The 21,042-nt window shown below is 39.4% G+C and overlaps 1 protein-coding gene across 1 annotated transcript in view; it reads left to right on the top strand.

Annotated features, from left to right (window-relative positions):
- The first annotated feature begins 16,759 nt into the window (after nt 1-16,759).
- LOC117251511 (cytoplasmic protein NCK2) overlaps nt 16,760-21,042 on the top strand; it is a 56,801-nt gene continuing 52,518 nt past the window's right edge. Inside the window, exon 1 of the mRNA XM_033617898.2 lies at nt 16,760-17,004. The gene's annotated coding sequence lies outside the window, so the exon portion shown is untranslated. The remainder of the gene's footprint in view (nt 17,005-21,042) is intronic.

Here is a 21,042-nt window from a genome sequence, read left to right as displayed (position 1 = left end):
ATGGCATGACAGGCATAGCCGTAGCTGTCACTGTTTTAGTGTGTTTTCAGTCAAGACATTCTTACTCCAATCTCGTCACATATCGATGTTTGATCATGGACTTTCCACGTCCACATGCGACGTGCAAGGTACTCTGGGTGTGTTGGTTGTAGACGTTCCGGGACACAGTGTCAAGTTCTGTTCTTTCAAGATACACCTCTGTTTTCATTGGAAATTTAACATTTACATACAGTCTCTTTCAAAATAGCAAAACAAACACATGGTTGGTTTAGGAAAATAGAACAGGGTTTGGCTTTAGCATCTTACAGATGCAACACCGCTCTCTGGGGGCGAAGGTTGATGTTTGTTGGACCCATCCACCCTCCCTCCCACCTACTGCGCTCGGACATTTGGCGCCTTAACTTTCGTCCTTGTCCCACTGCGTTTCCCCCTGACACCGCCGGGTGCTATTAAACTATATTGGCAACCAACTATGTATCATGCTGACATTAAAGGACGCCTTTTTCTGTTGGTTTCTGACGCTGCAAGTCGATCCCCAAGCACCAGATTTCGACGACTTCGGAGTGAGACTGGGCTCTTTTAGTTCATGAAAGGTAAGTGTGACATTTTCGTCATGTAAGAAAGTCTTTTTCAGCTTTTATTTGAGCTAAAAGACCCTCTAAGGGAGTGACACTCAAATTATACATAGGGTGTCAGGTGGCCCACAGACCATTTTCTTATTCACAATGAATATATATATATATATATATATATATATATATATATATATATATATATATGTTTATATATATATTCAACAAAAACAAGTAAAGTACGAAATAGAACATTCACAGTGTAAGGCATCGTCCTAATATCAACTGCAATGACAGGGCAATGCACTTTCCCAGGGTCCAAAATAAACAATCAAAAATGCTACCTATACAAGTGATAGCAGTCTAAAGGAAAGAAAATGCACATCATTATGTTGCACTGAAATAATTAAGACAAGTAGACTTCTAGAAATGTCATAAAACGTCCCCATATCTTATCAAAACTAGAACAGGGGAGACCGGGGATGGTTGTAACAAAGGGATAGTTGTAACACTCTCAGTTTGGCCAATTAGAAATGGGCTGTGGTGACATCATCAACATAGTCCATGCCCATTTACAATTGGAGCTCACTGGTGAAGCCGCATGTCTCTGAGTCCAAATTTGTCTGTTCTAGAGCCAAAAAACAGTTTTTCAGGTGAGAAACCAAACATTTTCATCACAGTTGTTTTTTGCGTAGTGCCCATTGTGTTGTATGTACAATTGTTTCACTTACATAGGCTCAAGTAGTAGTTTCTCTAGTTTAATTTGATGTGTTTCATTAGTGCTAGCTTTGAAGCTAAATGCTAAAAACGGTTAGCTCTTTCATAGCTGCTAGGCATGGGGAGGGTTGTAACAGTTCTTAAAAAGTGGGGATTTTGGGCCCATGAAGCCTGCACCCCAGGCAAGGACATCTACATTTGCCACAACTGCCAATCAGATTAAAAATAGGCTATAGGTATTATGCCTTAGTTTGCTCAGATAATAGGTACTCTTCAAAAGTGTTTATTGTTCAACTGTTCAAATGCTGTTCAAACGTCAACCTCATTCAGGCTATGACACACACACACACACACACACACACAGATTAATACTTTATTATCTTCGAAAGTGTTGTTCAACTGTTAAAATGCTGTTCAAACGTCAACGTCATTCAGGCTACAACGCGCGCGCGCACACACACACACACATACACACACATACACGTTAATACTTTATTATTCTTTACGTCATTTATTTTATGTATTTATAGTTTTATTTATTTTATTGTACTTATTTTTTGTATTTATGTTATACATTTCTATTTATTTTAATATTCTAATTATTGTATACTTACAAGTTTATTGTTCCTTCTTTATTGTTCATTGAAGTGCTTGAATACATTTAGCCTATTGTGAATCTTTTTTAAGCACTATAATTTCATTGTTACATCCATCCCCAGCTAGTGTTACAACTCACCCCGGTACTGGGGTACATTGTAACAATATACCTCTTTGTATTTGACATTAATTTCCATAATCTATGATGGTGTAGTAGAGGTCATAGTGTGTGTTATTTATAGCAGACAAATATGGGTACCACGTATCAAAATTTAAGAGCTCTAACAAAAAAACACAACTGAAAAAAACAACCGGTCTCCCCTATTTACCCTTAATCATGAAAGTAAGTTTATCAAGGGCAACAGAGTGTGATAGTCCGGTGAGCCAGGTTTGTGAACTTGGTCTAATAATAGATTTCCAGAATCTGGCTCTGGTGTGTTTTGCTTGTAATTAGCAGTCGAGTGTCATGTTCTTGTCTGCCTTGCTTAGTGTACAATTTATGGGAAAAATTCCAAGGATACACAAATTTGGGGCATGCAGACAACTTAAAACCTTTGACATGTCAAAGAATATCCAAAACCTCTATCCAGAAAGCCTGGATATTTGGGCAGTCCCATAAGCAATGAAATAGTGTGCCCTTTATTCCACGTTCATTACGTATGTCAGGGGTATTGGGATTTACTTTATTTAACATGGTTGGAGTTACATGTATTCTCATTATCCACTTATACTGGAGTAATTTAAAGTAGGTGTTAATGGATTGTGTTTGAGCTTTCAAGCAGATTGTCTGCCAGTCCTCCACCGAGATTTCGCTATTTAAATCCTCACACCATGCAAGTCTTTTCATCTCTGAGAAGATCTGGGAGGCGTCCATGATTGTTTTATAGAAGCGTGAAATCAGGTGCCTCTTTGAGTGGTGTTTATGGCTATTTCTTTCACAGAGGTGAGAGTAGGTAAAGCTAAGGATTTTTGTATATTAGATATGTAGCTCCTAATCGGCAGAGTTTTAAAAAATGTTTTTGCTGGATGTCAAACTTCTGTGTCAGATTTATATGTTAATTATTAGTGTTCTCTGGTCAGGTTGCAAAATTGGACCCTGAGCAAAGCAAGTTGAGTATCCCTGCTCTAAGGAGTCATATGCTCAGTTTTTCCCAGCAAGTACATTTTGTTTTATTGGTTTGGCACTTAGCATTAACATTATTACAGTTAACTATAGCTGTAAATGCACCATTCTAACCAAGCTAGCAGCTAGCATTAGGGTTATCTCCACTTTCCTGTCCAAATATGTTCACTTCTGGCTCTGAAATCTTCAACACTAAAGCCAACTAAGCATCACGGTGGTTGCGTCCATTAGTTAAACAACCTATGGTTCAGTATAAGGATATAGCCAGCAGCTGATTAGCTTACCACAATGACTGGGAATGGGGAAACATCTGGCCTGTCTTTCTCCAATGGTAACAAACCCATCGCCTGCAAAGCTCTCTAATTATTACATTACATTTAATATGTTTAAAGAAATTGTAAAAATGATTAATGTTTTAGGTTATGTGCCAAACTTGGCCAGGAGAGATTATCGCTCCCAGCCATCAAAATTTGTTTATTTGCTATCTCACATTTAGGAATAATGTTCTCTTCTGTTATTTCTAAAGTTCCAGAGATTTTTCTTGAGTAATCCAATTTTGCTGTCAACAGGACAGTCTTAAGAAAACGCTAACCAATTTTATTAATTAAATAAGATCCCGGGAAGTACTTGCCTGTGTTCCTTGTGGATGTCCTGAGATTGGGTTCAGGGAAAAGAGACAACCTCCCTCCTTCATTTGCCAGCTACAGATTTACAACCTATCCATCCTAAACACAGGATGTTTCATTCTTTAATTGTGTATCATTAGAATTAGGCCTGAGTAGCGGCTTCAACTTGCTCCTTCAGTTCGCTCCAACAATTTTATTATATTATACTTAACCATAATTTGGTTAGGGAGTTTTTCTTGTGCAGTTCAAATCATGAGGTATGATTGTGTCATAGAAAGAAAAAAAGTATACAGAATTATAAACGAAAATCTCCTCATAAGACTTTACTGTGAGGCTTCACTGTGTAGCTGCAGATGTAAATAGGGCGTAAGTCAAAGGTGTATCTTTAGACTGTCAGAGATTCACAGCTATTTAGATATTTAACCCATATAGATGGACGGTATAGCCCAAGGTCCCATTATTCATTGTGCAGCCACAGAGATGAGTGGGTTCACACGTGCAACAGGTTGATTTGAAACTCGAACGTGATTATTTTCAAAGACTTAAAGCAAAAAAAGTAATAAAGACAAAACAAAGGAAAATACTGTTGTGTTTACTTGTCGGAAGATACTGAAGTAATTAATCTCTGGCAATGGTCAAAAATGTTTTCAAAGTTATTACACTGTCTTTCCACATTAAAACACCAACACCTGTCACCTGTGCACACTTCTGACCAGTGCCGTTGCTTTGTTCCCTGACATTTCAAATTCATGACGATGATTAAAAGCCCCCTGTGCTCGTTTTCACTCTTTCTTTGCACAGTGCCAAAGCAGTGATGTGGGTCTATATACGACATGGCAAATCTTCAGTCATTTAGCCCGGTGTTGTGTTCCCAGACCGCTAAATCCCTGCCGAGATTAGTGGGATGTTTCAACTGCAGCAGTCACCAGAAACTTAATTTAGATGCTGAAGTTTGTCTTTTCTCTTTGTTCCATTTGCCTTTTACGTATACGATCACACAAACAGTCAAACCAACACCAGCAAATACAGAATTACTGCAGCCTGCTTTCCTCTGGAGCCATTTGGATGACATGTGAAAGGACACAGCATTTAATATGGAGCAATAAATATGCAGAGCCTTAAACAGTAGAGCATAAGAGCTTTCATATTTTAATGCAGAACAAAACAATTTTCCAACTTGGATTTGTTGGTGGCATGATCATGACACCACCTTCCCTTTAGAGAGGCGATTTAATGGTCAGCGTCATTTTAATTTTAAAGTAAAATACTTTTATTGCCATTTATTTTAAGGAATGTCCATGTACATGTTCCTTTACTAAAGGTTAATCACCATCGTCTCCCCAGTTTGATGATTCTCAGTATAAATCTAGCCCTTCTAAATTAGTTTAAGTGATGTCCCAGACTTAATAACTTTTAAGTTACTTATAGTTTTCATGAGTGTGTGTGTTCCCATTCACAGAGAGGGTGCTGCAGCCTCATCTGACCTCACTTATCCGGACAACAACTGAGCCCCTCCGTCTCTGGCTGCGTTTATCTTACTAATTCTGTCTGTTGCAGAGCAACGGCAGCTGTTGTGATGGCACTCTGGCAGTTCGCACCGAGCCTCATGTCCCAGAATACAGATCCAAAAGATCTGGGCGCTGGTGGGAGATTGAGGCTGGTGTGAGGTGGTGGCAGCTGGGGGCCAACCGCCAACGCCACTTTGTAATACTGATACGCTTTTATTATGATAGCAAAGGCTGATGGGTTTGGTGAAAGAGATATTTTACTTTTGCTTTGTCTAAAGGGATCTTGTTTCTAAGTGTATCCAAACAAATACAGGTTGAAATTACAAATGAGCTTATTTGAATTTCATTCATTTCAGTTCTCCTCTCGGTGAATGGTCACTTCAATGTCTGACGGCTGCCATGAGCTAACAGCAGCAGCAGTGGCTAACAGCCAACACTAAGCTGTTAAATGTTTCCAACAAACTCACACCGATACAGAAAGGGCTCGACTATGTCATTAAAACCAGTTAATAACCATTATGTAATGTTACAGGAACAGTTAGGTAATGTTAGCCGGTGATGCTAACAGTAATTCTGTCACTGTGCGTGTATGGCTAGGCGGGTTCTCACCAACTGTCCCCTGTGTGGAGCTCACACTTCTGGAGCAGCAGCTACAACCCATACAGTCTGAGGTGTGGTGTAGTTGAGTGCCATGTATTAGACAGTTCAGCGTGCCAAGATGCCACTAAAACCTTCAAAAGTTTGCCTATAGTACACGCCACTCCATTCACATTATGGTTATTGAGCCCGGTCTCACTCTGAAGTTGTCGAAATCCGGCGCTTGGGCAGTGACTTGCAGCGTCAGAAACCAATGAAAAAAGGCATCCTTTAATGACAACATGATACCTGGCCGGTTGCCGTTACAGTTTTACAGTGCCCGGTGGAGTCAGGGGGGAAAGCGGCCGGACAAGGATGAAAGTTATGGCAGCGAAAGTCCAACTGGTGTGGTGGTCCAACAAACACTAACTTTCACCCGAGAGAGCGGTTTTCGCGTCCTAGAAGATTATAAAGCCAAATCCTGTTCTTTTTTCCTAAACCTAACCATATGCGTTAGTTGTTAAAGGGGGAAAAAAAAAAAACGTCAATTTGCAGTGTTGTACTGACATAGTGCATTTATTTTGAAAGAGACTGTATGTAAACGGTAAATTTCCTGTGAAAACAGAAGCGTACTTTGAAAGAAGACAATGCATGTAACAGGCAGAACAGTGTCCCAGAACGTCAACAACCAACGCACCCAGGGTACCTTTCATTGTATGTGGACGTGGAAAGTCCATGACTAAACGTCAATGTGTGACAAGATCGAAGTGACGGTGTGTCAAGTTACTGAAGAAAGTACTCAATTGGTATTGGTATCACTTAAAGGTACTGAAATTGGTACTGGTACTGTCATTTTTTTAAACGATACCCAGACCTAGATCTCATCGTCTCAACACGTGTCAAGATGTGATCACCAATCACAATGCCATGATAGATCTTTTTTACAGAAGATGCTTTCAGATCGAAAAGTATATATAAAAGCAGAGGTGTGAATGATAGCTGAAATCCATTTAAGGCATGTTCACTGTCCACAAATGGGCGTCAGTGTTAGCATGGCTTGCTCTGTGTCAGTCTGGTGACCAGGGTGTACCCCACCTCTCGCTCAATGTCAGCTGGGATTGCCTTCAGCTATCCTCTAAGGATGAGGTCTTGTAGATATATATAGACAATGCGTGGATGATTGCCATTTAGCTGCCTGAGTTTTTTCACAGCAGACATTTTGACATGACACAGCAGGAAAACCACAGGTGTAATTAATAATATAGACTGGGCTGCACTCCATGTAGCTTTACTAATTTCCAGACCGTGCTGACTCACTGTCGTGGTTTATTGGTACACTTAAATGAAGCAGAAACATTAGTAACAGTTCTAAGTATGCCTGTGCTTTTCCTGCTTTGAAACGTCAATTTTTTTGCGGTGAAATAGGTCATGCTGTCTCATTGTCACACTGCCATGGCTTACTGGGAAACTTGAATAGAGAGTGGCCATCGTATAGTCTACTGTTGGCTCCATGACAGTGACACACAGTGCTGTTTTCAGTTCAGTCTGATGCTGTTTCAAACTGTCCCTCACAGTTCAGTACAAAATTACACTCGTAACAAACACTGTTTATAAGAGTAATGATTCATCAACCTCGTATGTGTAACAGACTCATCATATCATGATTGTTTCTGTGGTCTGTCGCTAAACGTAAGACCAGGAAGTAACAGATTTTTCATCACTGATGAGCTAACAAAAGCCACTGATTCCGCTGATGGTGGTGATGACTCAGGATACTAAGTTTAGTTTGAGGATTTGTTTGTATGTACTGTACAGCTCTACAGAACACAGCATTTCTCTTCTAGAACAATATAATTTCGGTCTGTGTCAAACATTTGTGTATCTTAGTGTCCTTCACTGTAGGGCAAAGAGTTGGAAGTGTACAGACCCTTTTAGGGCCAACGTCACAGTGATGTCAGTTTGTTAGCTGGGGGCAAAACCACAACCCTTGCCACAGGGCTGTAGGCTACATACTGTAGGAGTCTTAAAATGTTGTCTTGTTCTGTTAATGGGAGCTAGAATAGAGAGAGTAATGGCTCAGAACTTAAATTTAAAACATACCAGCTGCCACTGTCCATTAACAAAAATGAAGACGACTATGGTTAAATGCGATAAGTTGAAAGGACTGGACAGAGGCGACTGTCAAAAGTACTCATGTCATATCAGGTTAGGGAGAAAGTATTTCCTGTTGTAGGGATGAATAACGTGTATTAAGGGTTATCATGTCCACCTCATCAGAAATTGGCGAGGTTTTAAGAGGGATATTAGATTTCTCTGTAATGTTAACTTTTTAGCACATTAGCTAACGTTAGCTTCGATAGCAAAACAAACCGGCGGAAACCTTTTAAGTGTCAACCATAAAGCTTCCTGTGACATCATCCATCCACTGAGTGAGAGCATACAGGTCGGCCAGTCTGGTCCTGTTGGTCAATGTTTACTTATTCAAGTAACACTCACAGTCCCAGAGAGTGAGTGACCTGACATGGTGCGTTCGTAAATTCAGTCTGATGCTCTACACTAAAAATAAGAGTCCTGTTGGTGGAAGAAACTGAGCTTTATACTTCTATATGAATCAACGCGCAGTTAAGTCAATCACACGTTCACTCTGCTTCCCAGACAGAGTGCCCAGAGTGCGCTCTGTCACTCCAAGAGTGCGGTCTGGATAACCGAACGGTGCAGTCAGACAGTGCTCCGAATTTACAAATTGTGCAGTTTGTGCCAGAGTGCGCTCCGGCTCTCGGAATGAGTATTTCTGAATGCACTCCCATCGTCTGCCTCCATTGTCTAAAACAAGCCAACAGAACTTGTTAGCAAGGGCAGAGATATTGGATAAAGCGAGATACCCCACTCAGCTCACTTCCTGATTCAGTGACGTCAGCGCCACGCCCCCGTAGGAGACTTGTGGCAGCTCTGAATGTCTTGTCGTCAATGAGGAAAATGAACGTGATCACAATTTATGGTCAATTCTTTCGCCCTATAGTCACTAAAGTAAATATTGGGTTCATTTTCCACAAGCCACACATCTTACCAACATTCTGACACTATAGCTGCATTTTTCATCCGCACAGATCAAGAGAAAGTTAACTTTGTTTGAGCTCTGTTCATCTCAGAAAACAAGTTTTTGAGGTTTGAGGGAGAACAGGCTCTGATTGGAGGGAGAGCTAACCACGCCCACTTAGGAGACAGGAAGAGTAAACGTTTTCTTAACATTGGATAAGCCTAGGTGGGGTATCTCTTTTATCCAAGATCTCTGGCTAGGGCTAGCTAATGTCTGTGGAGAATTGCTTTGCCTCCAGCTAAGCCCCGCCCACCAAATAAAGTAAAGTAAAATAAAGTGTTTCCAGTATTTAAGATAAGATAAGCTAAGCTAAGCTGAGCTAAGCTATTCTGTGATTGTAGCTTCATTATAAACGGTCAAATATGTGAGCAGTATCGATGTTGTCATCTTACAGTGCATTCACATGCTCCTGGGATGATTCCATTTCCCAAGATGGGAAATCGTTCTTCCAACTTTTGGTATGTCCAATAGTGGGCAGTGGCTTCCACGTTAGACACAGATGAAAGGTGAACTGAGGTACCCTTGAGCAACATAGTCCCCTTACTCTGACACATACATCTCTCTGTTCATGCATGTGTTGAGGTCTTTTTGTGCATGTGAGTGTATTTCAGGCCTCTGTGTGTGTGTGTGTGTGTGTGTGTGTGTGTGTGTGTGTGATGTGTAAAAAAACAACAGAGGACATTTTTAATTTCAATAAAGTATGTCTTCTTAGTTGTCTTCTTCTTTTTCTTCTTCTTCTTCATTAAATAAGCATACTTCAAATTTGCCCAACCATTCTTAAACACAGAATCAGTTGCCTGTTTATTTTATACACTCTACTGAAACTGAGAGGTGTTTCTTATAGTTTCTTATATTTCAAACTAAATATAAAGTGTACTATATGGACCTTCATGACTAAACAATTTAATACAGGGCAGTTTAATTAGACTGCATTAGTCCTTGCTTGGTGTACCTAATAAACTGGAAATAGTGTGACACATATAAATAAATTACAAGTCTCAATCAGTTAATTGAATCATATCTTGTTATTACGGCCAACATGACGTCCTGATGGTGACTTTTTATTAGCAAACTGCAGCATTGTGTCCTCTGAAGTATATTTTTTCACCCTGTAGGATGGTTTGGAGATGGCCTGCATTGCCACAACAGAAAACACATATAAGCACACATTAAATCATACGCATTTTATGTGATTCATATTTCACTTGGCTTGGAGGCCACAGAATAGCAAACATAGCACGGGAGCCGCTGGTTCATCACGTACTTCATCACTCCCGGTCAGGTGGCCCTAAAGATGGGTGCCTTTCTGCCAAAATAAACAAGTCGTTTCATCAGCGCTGTAACTATAGCTGTGCTGAGCTGCAGGGCTCTCAGCCGTCACTCAGTGGGATGACTTGGTGCGGCTGGTGAGAATATGAGGGGCGTGGATCTAAAATGGAAGACATCCTGGGTATAGCGGTGGCAGATAAAGTGTTGACAAGTGTTACTCAGCCTTGATTATTAAGTCAAGCTCTCCTCAGGCTTAGGAGAGGAGGGGTATGACAGACAGGCCATGCCAATAATTTGCGACCAACAGATGTCTAATAATTTTATGTTAAAGGGGAACACCACCTAAATTAAGAATTCTGATATGTATGTGCACGGCCTTGGAAAGTTGAGTCAATATTTGTGAACGTGAGTTAGTCACTCTCAAAGCCAGAAACCAGAGGAGTCATGCTGCATTCCATTTACCTCGTAAATCGGAGGTTGGAGCTGGGAATGACGTCACTGTGTTCCAGTACAACATGTCATGAAACCAAGATGTTGTCAGCAATAGCCGGGTTAGCCATTGTTTGCAACATCAGTTAATAGCAATGCATTGCTCTGTATTTTGCGCACACAGTAACATGTCCACAGATAGAAGTTGGACAGTGCTGTGTGTACGACTGCTGACAGAAGTGCTAATAAAGATAATATTAATACAGTTTTTATTACAGAGCAGCCATCTTGAATTTTGAAGTCATGGTTGGTGAGGTTCCTCCACCTTTCTAGGGGTGCTTTCACACCTGCCCTGTTTGGTTCAGTTCAGTCAAACTGAAGTTCGTTTGCCCCCTAAGTGCGGTTTGTTTGGGCAGGTGTGAACACAGCAATCACACTCAGGTGCACACCAAAAAAAAAAACGGACCAAGACCTTCTTGAAGAGGTGGTCTTGGTCCGGTTACAAACAAACTCTGATGTGGTTTGTTTGTGGTGAGAACGTGTTCCAACCTCGATCTGAACTGCAGTCACATGACACATTGTTTGGGTTAAACATGAGCATGTTACAGTCCTGGAGGATTATAAATGTGCACATCCCCCTGTATTGCCTTAATATGCACATTCAGCACATCCAATGCATCAAAACATTGTTTTCTAGTTGGAGCCGTGCCTCGTTTTCAAACTGTATGGTTTGACTAAAGTGAACAATGACAGCAATATAGTCCACGATGACCAGCGCTAAAATCAACCTGCGTAGTTGTCCCTCCATTGTGACATTAGAAAGTGTCACATTTATCTTGCAAATGTACTCTTCTTCAACGTTTTGTTTACTTCCTGGATTTTTCCCACATGGAAATTCTGACCAATCAAGAGCAGCTTTCTCACACAAGGCATTTGATCTGGTCCGCTTGTAAATGCTGCCGTGAGAACACGAACCAGCTCTAGACAATTATACAACTTTGTCACAAAATTAGTCCCTGATTCGGACCAAAGCAAGACAGCTCTAGGTCTGAAAGCACCGTAAGTTGGATATCTGACTTAAGGGGACGATTCAGTTCAATTTAAACTTCCCAGTGCAAACAGAGTGCAACATAAGGGCCGTGACACATGCTGTACCTCTAACCGCCTGGAAAAGGTATTATTCTTGTGCCTACTCTACGCCAACTTTAAAAAAGGTAGAGGCAGGTTGCATCTGAGTTGCTAAGCTACCACAACAAGCACCGTATCACAGCCTACTTACCAATTATCCTGAGTGCAGAGCTGATTTTCTTCCAGGTGCTGTTTTCAGAGTGTTTTCTATGGTCAGCCCTGCACTAAAATGATCACCTTCTCCATATTTACCAAAGACTAGTGGAAGTGGTGAAAGCTATCTGCTGGCTCTGATTGGTTGTTCCTTGGCTAAAAATTGAACTCTGTTTATCTTGGGGCGCAGCTGTCACACCCTGAAAAATATGCTCTCGAGAATGCTTTTGAGCACACCTTCCTATCATCTACACTGAGAACAGTGGATTTGAGGGCACAAAATGCAGCATGTGCAGTTTCAAACTTGTCATCAAGTACAAAGTCTGCAGACCCACAAAATATTTGTTGTCTTTTGTTCTCAGTAAATGTTCCCATATACTCAGAACATCTTTCCCAATTCATTGCCTATGGAGCAGCTTCAGACTTAATACATGATGACTTGATGCCCTCTAATTTTTGGATTTGGGAGAGAGTTGTTCATGTCTACTAATATTTTTTGGATTGTCTCAGATCACAGGACTAACATGTAAGAATTTTGAATATTTTCCCCTGTAAATTAGATCCAGCCATGAAATCTAATAATATCAGCTGGATGTCTGACAGTGTAAACATGCACCTCAGCTCTTTCCAATTATCCTCTGGTCAGCTGTGTTAAAAAGAAGCTCAGCTTTAATAATAAGCATGTGCTTGTACTTATTCTTCTAATTGCTTTCTAATCAAATTGATTCGTCAGAGTATGAAAGTCATTGTCAGTGCTGAATGAGAGTGGGGAGCTGCGTGAAACGTTCACCTGTGGGTCGACTGCTCTAATATCCTGTCACTAATAGTGATGACATGGGAAAGGTCGGTATGTGTGACGTGCTCAGATGATGATGGAGATGGAGTCTGGGCTGTTCTGTCAGGGATGCTCTGCCCCCTTGTGATAGGAGAGACAAGTCCGTGCAAGAAACTTTTATTTTATTTTAAAGTTATATGTTATTGCTGACATTTAACTCCAGAAATAAAAGCACTGTTTTCCCTCAGGCCTGTCACTTTCTGTTTCACATCCCAAATGCTCAAGAGAGATAGAAAAAAAACAAAAACCTTTACTGTCCTTTCTAGTGCAGGAACACAGATCAGCCATGTGGAGGCGCTGTGGAACAAGAAACCAGTGAGTGAAGTTGGATCAGTGCACCCATCCTAACTCAGCTGTTGCAGAGATCAGTACAACAGAGACTTTAGTAAAATGTGAACTTGTGGCTGTGACACTTTTTGTTTTGAGCTAAATCCAGTTTGTTGTGTCTCATTTTACAGATAATGTGGAAGTGTAGGTGAGGAAGCTGGCACATACTGTGACTCTAGTGTGGGTGACAATAAGGATATGATGTCATCTTCTGGTTTAGTGTAAGTTTAGATGTGTTACCTTTACGTCATGTTAACTTTGACGTCACTGTGGTGAATGAGTCAGTAATAACCCACAAGTTTCATGAGGGTAATTTTGTGTCTTTTTGGTTGTTTTGTGTCTTATTGTAGCCATTTTGTGTCTCTTCAAAGTCATTTTATATTTTTTTTAAGTCAATTTTGTGTCTTTCTGGGTCATTTTGTGTCTGTTTGAGGTCATTTTGGTTTTTCTTTAAGGTAATTGTGTGTCTTTTTTGGTCGTTGTGTGTCTCTTTGTGTCATTTTGTGTCTGTTTGATGTATTTCTTTAGGCCCGTGAACCTGTTCCTGGCAGGACCATTCAGCAATCCATCCATGTGCACATGCAATGACAGTGAGTACACTGACTCAATGTGCAAAAACTGAGACATACTGTTGAAACTGCACTGATTCATCGTGTCATTCAGTCATTCATCTGTTTAGTAAATGGAAGAGCATTGTAAGAAAGTACATGCACTCCTTGACAAGAGCAAGGGAAAAATGTGGAGGTGTTGTTGTTTAAAGGTTCATTGCTCAACAGCTACTGCTTAAACCTACTGTATGCATTTTATTTAAACACCTCAATGTTGAAATGTTCCTCATTCAAGTGGCCCGTAGTTGCTATACAGTGTACAAGTATCGCATGAGTCACATCCTTTTGAATGCCTCTAAACTCTGTAGTCTGCAGAAAAATCCCATTTTTGGTATAAATATACTGTATTTGCTTTATATAACTGCACTAACTGTACACAGTGTGTAAAACCTCTATTTTTATTCGCCATTTATAGTTAATGCTCCCTGTTTTAGTGTATAGAATAAGCTCATAACGTATTCTAGTTTAACTATGTGGGTTACTATGTCCTCCTTTTTGCAGCTGTGGCACTTCTTTGACTTTCCTGTGTGAGTAAAATAAAAGTTGAGCTCATCTAAAGTGAATGTAGTCCCATAATAGTATGATGTGGGCTGGAACAGTTGACTGTTTTGTGTAGGCTGATGTTGTGGCTTTGTCATACTGTATGTCAGATGTTCCAGAGTTTTGGAAACAGCATAGGCCTACATGTTTCTGAGTTTGAAAGCTCATTCTTGACCCAGGAAACAACAACACTGACCATTTAGTGCCTGATTTTACTATGTGGTATAGATATGGTATGAATTAAAATGTTATATTAAGATGAACATAGAACAAAAAACAGTAAAATATAAAGCAAACTTCCCATCATCATCACCAAGGGGCGATATAGCCCCCCAGAGTTTGTCCCTTTTCCTCTTGCGTTGTCCTGTGCCAGTCCCGGCGTTGGTGACGTCACCAACGGAACCGGCGATCAAGCTAACAGAAGACAGCACAGGAAATATAGTGATCTTCCTTCAAAATAAAGGTTCCTTTTATCTATAATAACGTTTTAATGGAACCAAATGTATATAAATAATAGAAGAAAATAAAACGCTTCATCATCATTATATTTCATACTTTTATCCATCCTTTTGAACTGGAATACCTTTGTAAAGCACTTTATTTGTTTTGAAAGGTACTTTAGAAAATAAGGTTAGACATTATTCTACCTAGATAAATGAATAGTTTTATTTCTGATACTGAGTGTATTTTGCTGATAATATCTCGATACTTTTAAACAAGTCCTTCACTTGTAACACAAATGTTGGTTATTTTATCTTTATGAATTCCTCCTCCACCACTTAATATGTCTTCTCCACTTTTCAGAGGTAGGATATTATTTCAGTTTACTACATTCATTTGACACTTATAGTTAGGCTACTTTTTACACACACACAAATCATTTGCTTAGGCCAGGGGTCTGCAACGTTTGCCATTAAAAGAGCCATTTTTGACCAAGAATAATTTGAAAAAATCTGTGTGGAGCCGCAAAACATGTTTGAGCCTTATAATCAAGGTAAATAGCCTATTAAGTCTAAATTAGCATAGGCCTATACTTATGGTCTAAATAAGCATTTGTTAATATGTTTTACCACAAGGTGGACACTGTGCAGGGCACTATTTATGATTATTTGGTACTTAAATTTTGCAGAGCTGGCAGTGAGAGCAAACAAATCTGTCTACGCACTACTACATTCTCTATTTTATTCAATTTACTTTTTTGGATTTGGCATCCATAGCTAACCAGCCACTGCTATCGAGGTTCAGCAACATTTGGATTCATAGAATGAATTTCCATAGAATTCTTTTCTCAAAGGCTCAAGGAGCCACTGGACAGGGGCTAAAGAGCCACATGTGGCTCCGGAGCCACAGGTTGCCTACCCCTGGCTTAGGCTATATGATATGACACAATACTATACTATAAACCTACCGGGTAGAATTTTAAAATACTGTATCTAAAATTGTTAAGGCAGCGGCCTTTTTTTGTTGCTCAAATTGTACTTCCACAGAAATTATCATAGCTTAAAGCTAAGAACAAGGACAACACAGCTGAACAAAGGTAAACATACACATTTAACTAGCCTATATGTAGCCTACATGTGTGAAGAAATATAAATATACATAAAAACATATATCTTAAAAAGATTAAAATGCAATACCAACATCAAAATGAACATGTTTTTGTTATTGGTAAAAGCAGAAGGTAATATTTTTATATTTGTTAGTCATTTTATTAACTTTTATTGTATTATACTGAATTGTTTGATTTTATGATCTATGGATACATTGCTGCTGTAAGGTGCCCTAAGCACCTATAAATGAAATGCATTATTATTATTATTGTTATTATTATTATTACTATTTTTATTATTGCCTATATATAATGAACTAACACTGACATTTATGCCATTCTGCATAATGAGTACTTTTACTTTTGATACTTTAAGTACATTTAAGCACATATTTCTGTACTTTTACTTAAGTAGCATGTTGAATTTGGGACTTTGGTATTTTTAGATTATATAATTCTACTAATGGTACGTATTGATATTAACAGACTATGAACAGACTTTGCTTGCTTACTTGCTTTTTTGCCTTTTTGCATAATACTGTAAAACTAAACTAAAATTATTTTCTTAAATCACTGAAATCAATGGGCCTATATTTGGGGACAGGTCTCTAATTCCTTTCACACAAAAATGTTGCTCAGGAAAAATTTGGAAATACGATCAAGTTGTTTTTATAAATCAGTATGAATATTACTTGTTTAAAAATTTGGCTTCAAATAATATATGAATTATAAATCAGTATTAGCCATAACCTGATTTTATACATCTGAAGACCTTCTATAAAAAATAATAAATAGATAAAATTAACTGTTTGTCAACCAGACCAGGCCTCTAATTGAGACAGGCCTTTATTTGTCAAAATGTGGAGCCACACCCGGCAAGTAAGAGATAGATTGTACAAATATTTTTTAGATTTTTTTTTAATTATTATTACTTTTATTATTCTTATATTACTTTATCTATTTTTTTTAATTATTACATCTTTATTTATTTTATTTTATTTTCAATAATGTTTCTTTAACTTGAAGTGTATACAGACAGCAACCCTGCTTTCCCAAACGCCCTTTTATTTTGAAACTCTCGAATGGAAGTGAGTTGTACATCCGGACTAGCTTGATAGGAGTGATTGAGGTGGAGGCAGCCAGCCTGCGACAGAAAAACAAACGAGCATAGGTCGAGCAGTACCCAGTCAGTGCATGTTTTAAAAGAAAAAGAAAGAGTGAACCCGGAGGATATGTGGATTTAAACCGTATTTCTGTCGCTTCCACGCGGGCTCACTTAACTCACTGTTTGCGTCTCATTTCGGCGGAGTGTGTCACCGTTTGCCCATTCTCACTGGAGTGAGCACTAAGGTAAGCCTGTAACCGCAAATGAACTGTGTAAGTTGGTGCAGTTGGACGGGCTACTTTGCCCACTCAGGCGCTTTTAAACGCTTCTTCACATTTAATTTTCTCGCTAAAGTTTGATTCACAAACAGTCGTAAAAGTTGGGGCTTAAAATGGGAGCTGAGTCGTGTCACTTTCTAGAATTGACGCTGGGTCTTTGTCCACTCAGAGCTGCTTTAACTAGACATTGTGCTGGAGCCGCGGGTTGCCCTGCGTTTGTGTTTGTTACCATTAAATAACACACTTTAAATGGCTTATTTTTACATCCTCACAACTAAAACATATTTCTTTATATTCCCCCACTTATCCATTTTGCTATATTTGCACGGGGCCACTTCTTAAAAGGCCTGTAAGCGCAGGCTACTACAGCAGGTCTTTAGTCATCTCTGTTGTCCAAGACATCTGTTCAGTTTGACTTGTTTTCTACATTTCTATTGTTTATTTTCTTGCTTTAAAACCACATTGAGTCATCTGTTCATCACTTGAGTGCACGGCGTTTGTCAGAGGGTATTGTCTGAAACGCAGCAGCTTACACAATGAACCACATTTGCCATAACACCATAGATTGGCGACTGTTGCCACATGCCGAGCTTGTCAGTGTTTCTAGCGGCTCATGATGGTAACTACACCAAGGATCCCTCCATCAGTCCCAGTACATGATGGGAAGCATTGTCTTTATTGCCTGCCTGGAGTGGTTGCTAATTAATGTACCATAAATTATTGTTTTTCCTTGAATAGATGAGGAGAAATGTTTTAAAGTACAGGCAGCAGTTGTGGGTGCAGACACACTTTGATGGCACACCTATTCTGCAGACACACCCTCTGTTAGAGGCAAAGTGTAGGACAAGGTTCACTCAGCAATGACAGGTATGTGGAAGGAGAGTGCAATAATAGACTGCCAGGCCTGTATTACAGAAACTTCCTATCTTACATCATAAGTTAAGAAGTCTTGATGCCAAGTAAATGTGACATTTAAACAAGCATTTTAAAAATCAGATTAGAACCAAAGGGGTTGCTATTCGCAGGATAAGAAGGAATAAAGAGCTGTAAGTTTTTGTTACGCAGCTTTTGTGGTGGAAAACTACATAAACTCAGTTATTGTAGTTACTTAAATACAATATGAGATCCCTGTACTTTATTTCAATAAACATCAACATCAAAAATATCTACATGTTAATCGAAAGCTAAAGTTACATTACAAATACAAGTTTACATTTTAAGTACAATTTTGACTGCAGGACTATTAGGACGCATTCACACTAGTGCTATTTGGTCCACTTTAAACGAACCCTGGTCCGCTTCCACAGATAGTTCCGTTCGTTTGGAGTGGTGTGAACGCTCATTCAAACTCTGGTGCTGACTAAATGAGGGAACCCTGGTTTGCTTGAAAACTGGGGGTCTTGGTTCACTTGCAAGTGAACCCTGGTGCGGTTAGCTTACAGTGGGAAATGCAAACAGACTATCCAGCGACTATCAAGCAAAGAGAGGAATTTGCATTTTGTTGTTTGGTGTTTTTGTGGCGACCAAGCCGGCTGAAGGGGATTGATTTCCGTTTTTGGTCCTGGCCAATCTTTGAGCCGGGTTTTCCTCTTCCTCATGCTTTTTTTCTTCTGGTCAGTGGTCGTTTTGGGCATTACCGCTCCCAAACAAGCAGCTGTTGTAAAGGCGTGACGTCGTCTAGGTGGTTTCATCCGCTTTAAACAATGCAGTGTGAAAGTGAACCAAACCAAATGAAGGTGTGAAATTTTTCGGCATTCCCTGCCCAATTGAACCAAGTTCCCTGGACTATCCTGGTGTGAATGCGCCCTTACTTGTTACATAGTGTTTTTACAGATTGGTAATACTACTTAAACTACTGCTTAAAGGAGCAGTGTGTAGGATATAGCTAGTGGCAGCTAGGGGCGAGGATTGCAGATTGAAACCAGCCCAAACTTCTCCTGTTAGCGAAACGTGAACTCCCAGTTAGGATTCTGTCAATATTAATTATTTTGGCGATTTTTAGCAGGAGTGAAATTATTAGCTGAAGCCTTTTCTTCTCCAAAAGAAACAGACCAGGGGTGTCATTTATAAAACAGTGCATATGATCCATACTAAAAATGTACGTACAGACAAAAGCCAAGTATGCGACAATTTCTACAATCAGGCTTCCAACTCACCATTTGCATCGCCAATTTCTCGTCTCAAAAATGTTTGTAAGCATGTGTCAAAGTTTCTCCCATCAAGTCTGTTTTTATACATCACAGCTTTACTGTAGGAAGTGGTGTATGCCTCTTTCAGGCCTATATTGGTGCGTTTGCAAAGTTTATAAGTGAGACGCCACCTGATTAAATCCAGTAAAAACACTGAATAAAGCAGTTTTATGTTACAAATTAGTGTTTCTGCGATGTTGTTTGGCTCATCGCAAAAGGGCTGCTACCCCAGCACCTGCTAATGTGTGCTCACCTTTCTTCCTCTGATAACTTAAGATCCCGATGTTCAGGAGGTTTTTACTGGGAGCCCAATTATCTGCAGAGGTCTCTTCCTCTCCACAACAAATGCACACAGTTATTTAAACTAGTAAAATCACAGGATAAGGAAGTAGGGGGAAAAAAAAATCAGTGTTTTTCTAATAATGTTTGGCTTGTCGCAGTGGGGCTGCTGTGAAAATGCAAAAACATAATTCACCCTTTCTAGAGCCAGTGTTTGGTTTGTCCGTTCTTGGCTACTGTAGAAACAACATGGCTGACTCCAATGGAAGATGTCCCGCTTCCTCTGTAAATATAAACCGCTCATTCTACAGTAACAAAAACACAACAATTATTATTTTCAGGTGATCATATACCAATATATCAATATACCTATTATATTACATTTCTGCCAATATATCCCACTAAATCCTACACACTGGACCTTTTAAGTGAATTGTATGAGCACTTCCTGCACCACTGCCTGATAAAGTAGATTTGATGTTGAGCTCCATTCAGTTTAGTTGTTAGAATATACTTTTTAAGTGTTGATCAGACGATATGAATATGATAACTTGGGTTTTGGGAACTTTTCAAAGCTATTTTCTGACACTGTAACACAAAACCTGATAGATCAATAATGCAGCCCCACCCCATTCTGCTGTATTTATTTGGCTTCACACTGAGGTTTGGCCTTATGTAATGTATTTGCCAACAGGTCAAGACTCACATGGTCCTTCAGGTCTCGTATAGTAAGCTCAGCTGTCAAACATTAACTCGTTAATGCTTGTAAATATTGAGAATCCTGGAAGTCAAATACAGGTTGAAGTATGAATCATTTCTCGGTTGTAAGAATAAGATTAGAAAAGAAAAGAGAGTTTGAACAAATTCCCATTCACAGAAGCAAAAATTTTTGAGTTGTACAACAGTACATGTCTTTAAAATGTTTGATGCTGTATGTTGGTTGGGCTGCTTCTACTCTTGGAACTACAACTTATCGGAAACGACGTCAGTTTATGTTTAAAAGTCGAAATAAGTGAGGAGTAAGGCAAGTCTTACTGTTAAGAAGAGCTGAAATTAATCAATTTGTTGTATTTCAAGTAAAATAACAAATAAATAAAGATTCTCTGGTCTCGGCATCTCCAGCCAGAGCATTTGCTGCTTTTCTCTCTTTAACACCTTTTGTAAATTGATTTATTTTGTGGTTTTGGACTGTCGGTTGAACAAATTAAAGTAAAATATCACCTAAAGGAGCTCATGATGCACATTTTTTACTATTTTCCGACACTTAACAGACTAAACAATTAGACTGAGAACAGAAATAATCTGCAGCTGCTACACTTAAACTAAATGTGTAATCAGTACGCAGCTTACAGATGTGTAACCTTCAGAGAATGAATTAAAGGCTCATGGGCTGAACCTGCTCCCCTTCTCTAAATGAGATTGCTTGAAATCCACCCTCCCTCATCCTCACAGAGTGCAGGCGAGGTAATGATGCATTCAGGCGACCGTCATCAATTAATAAAGTCAGAATTTGGTGACAGTTAACCTCCAGGAAGTT

This window comes from Epinephelus lanceolatus, chromosome 14 (genome assembly GCF_041903045.1).
Source record: "Epinephelus lanceolatus isolate andai-2023 chromosome 14, ASM4190304v1, whole genome shotgun sequence".
In the NCBI taxonomy this organism is placed as follows: Eukaryota; Metazoa; Chordata; class Actinopteri; order Perciformes; family Serranidae; genus Epinephelus; species Epinephelus lanceolatus.
This window is presented reverse-complemented; position numbering and strand designations above follow the sequence as displayed.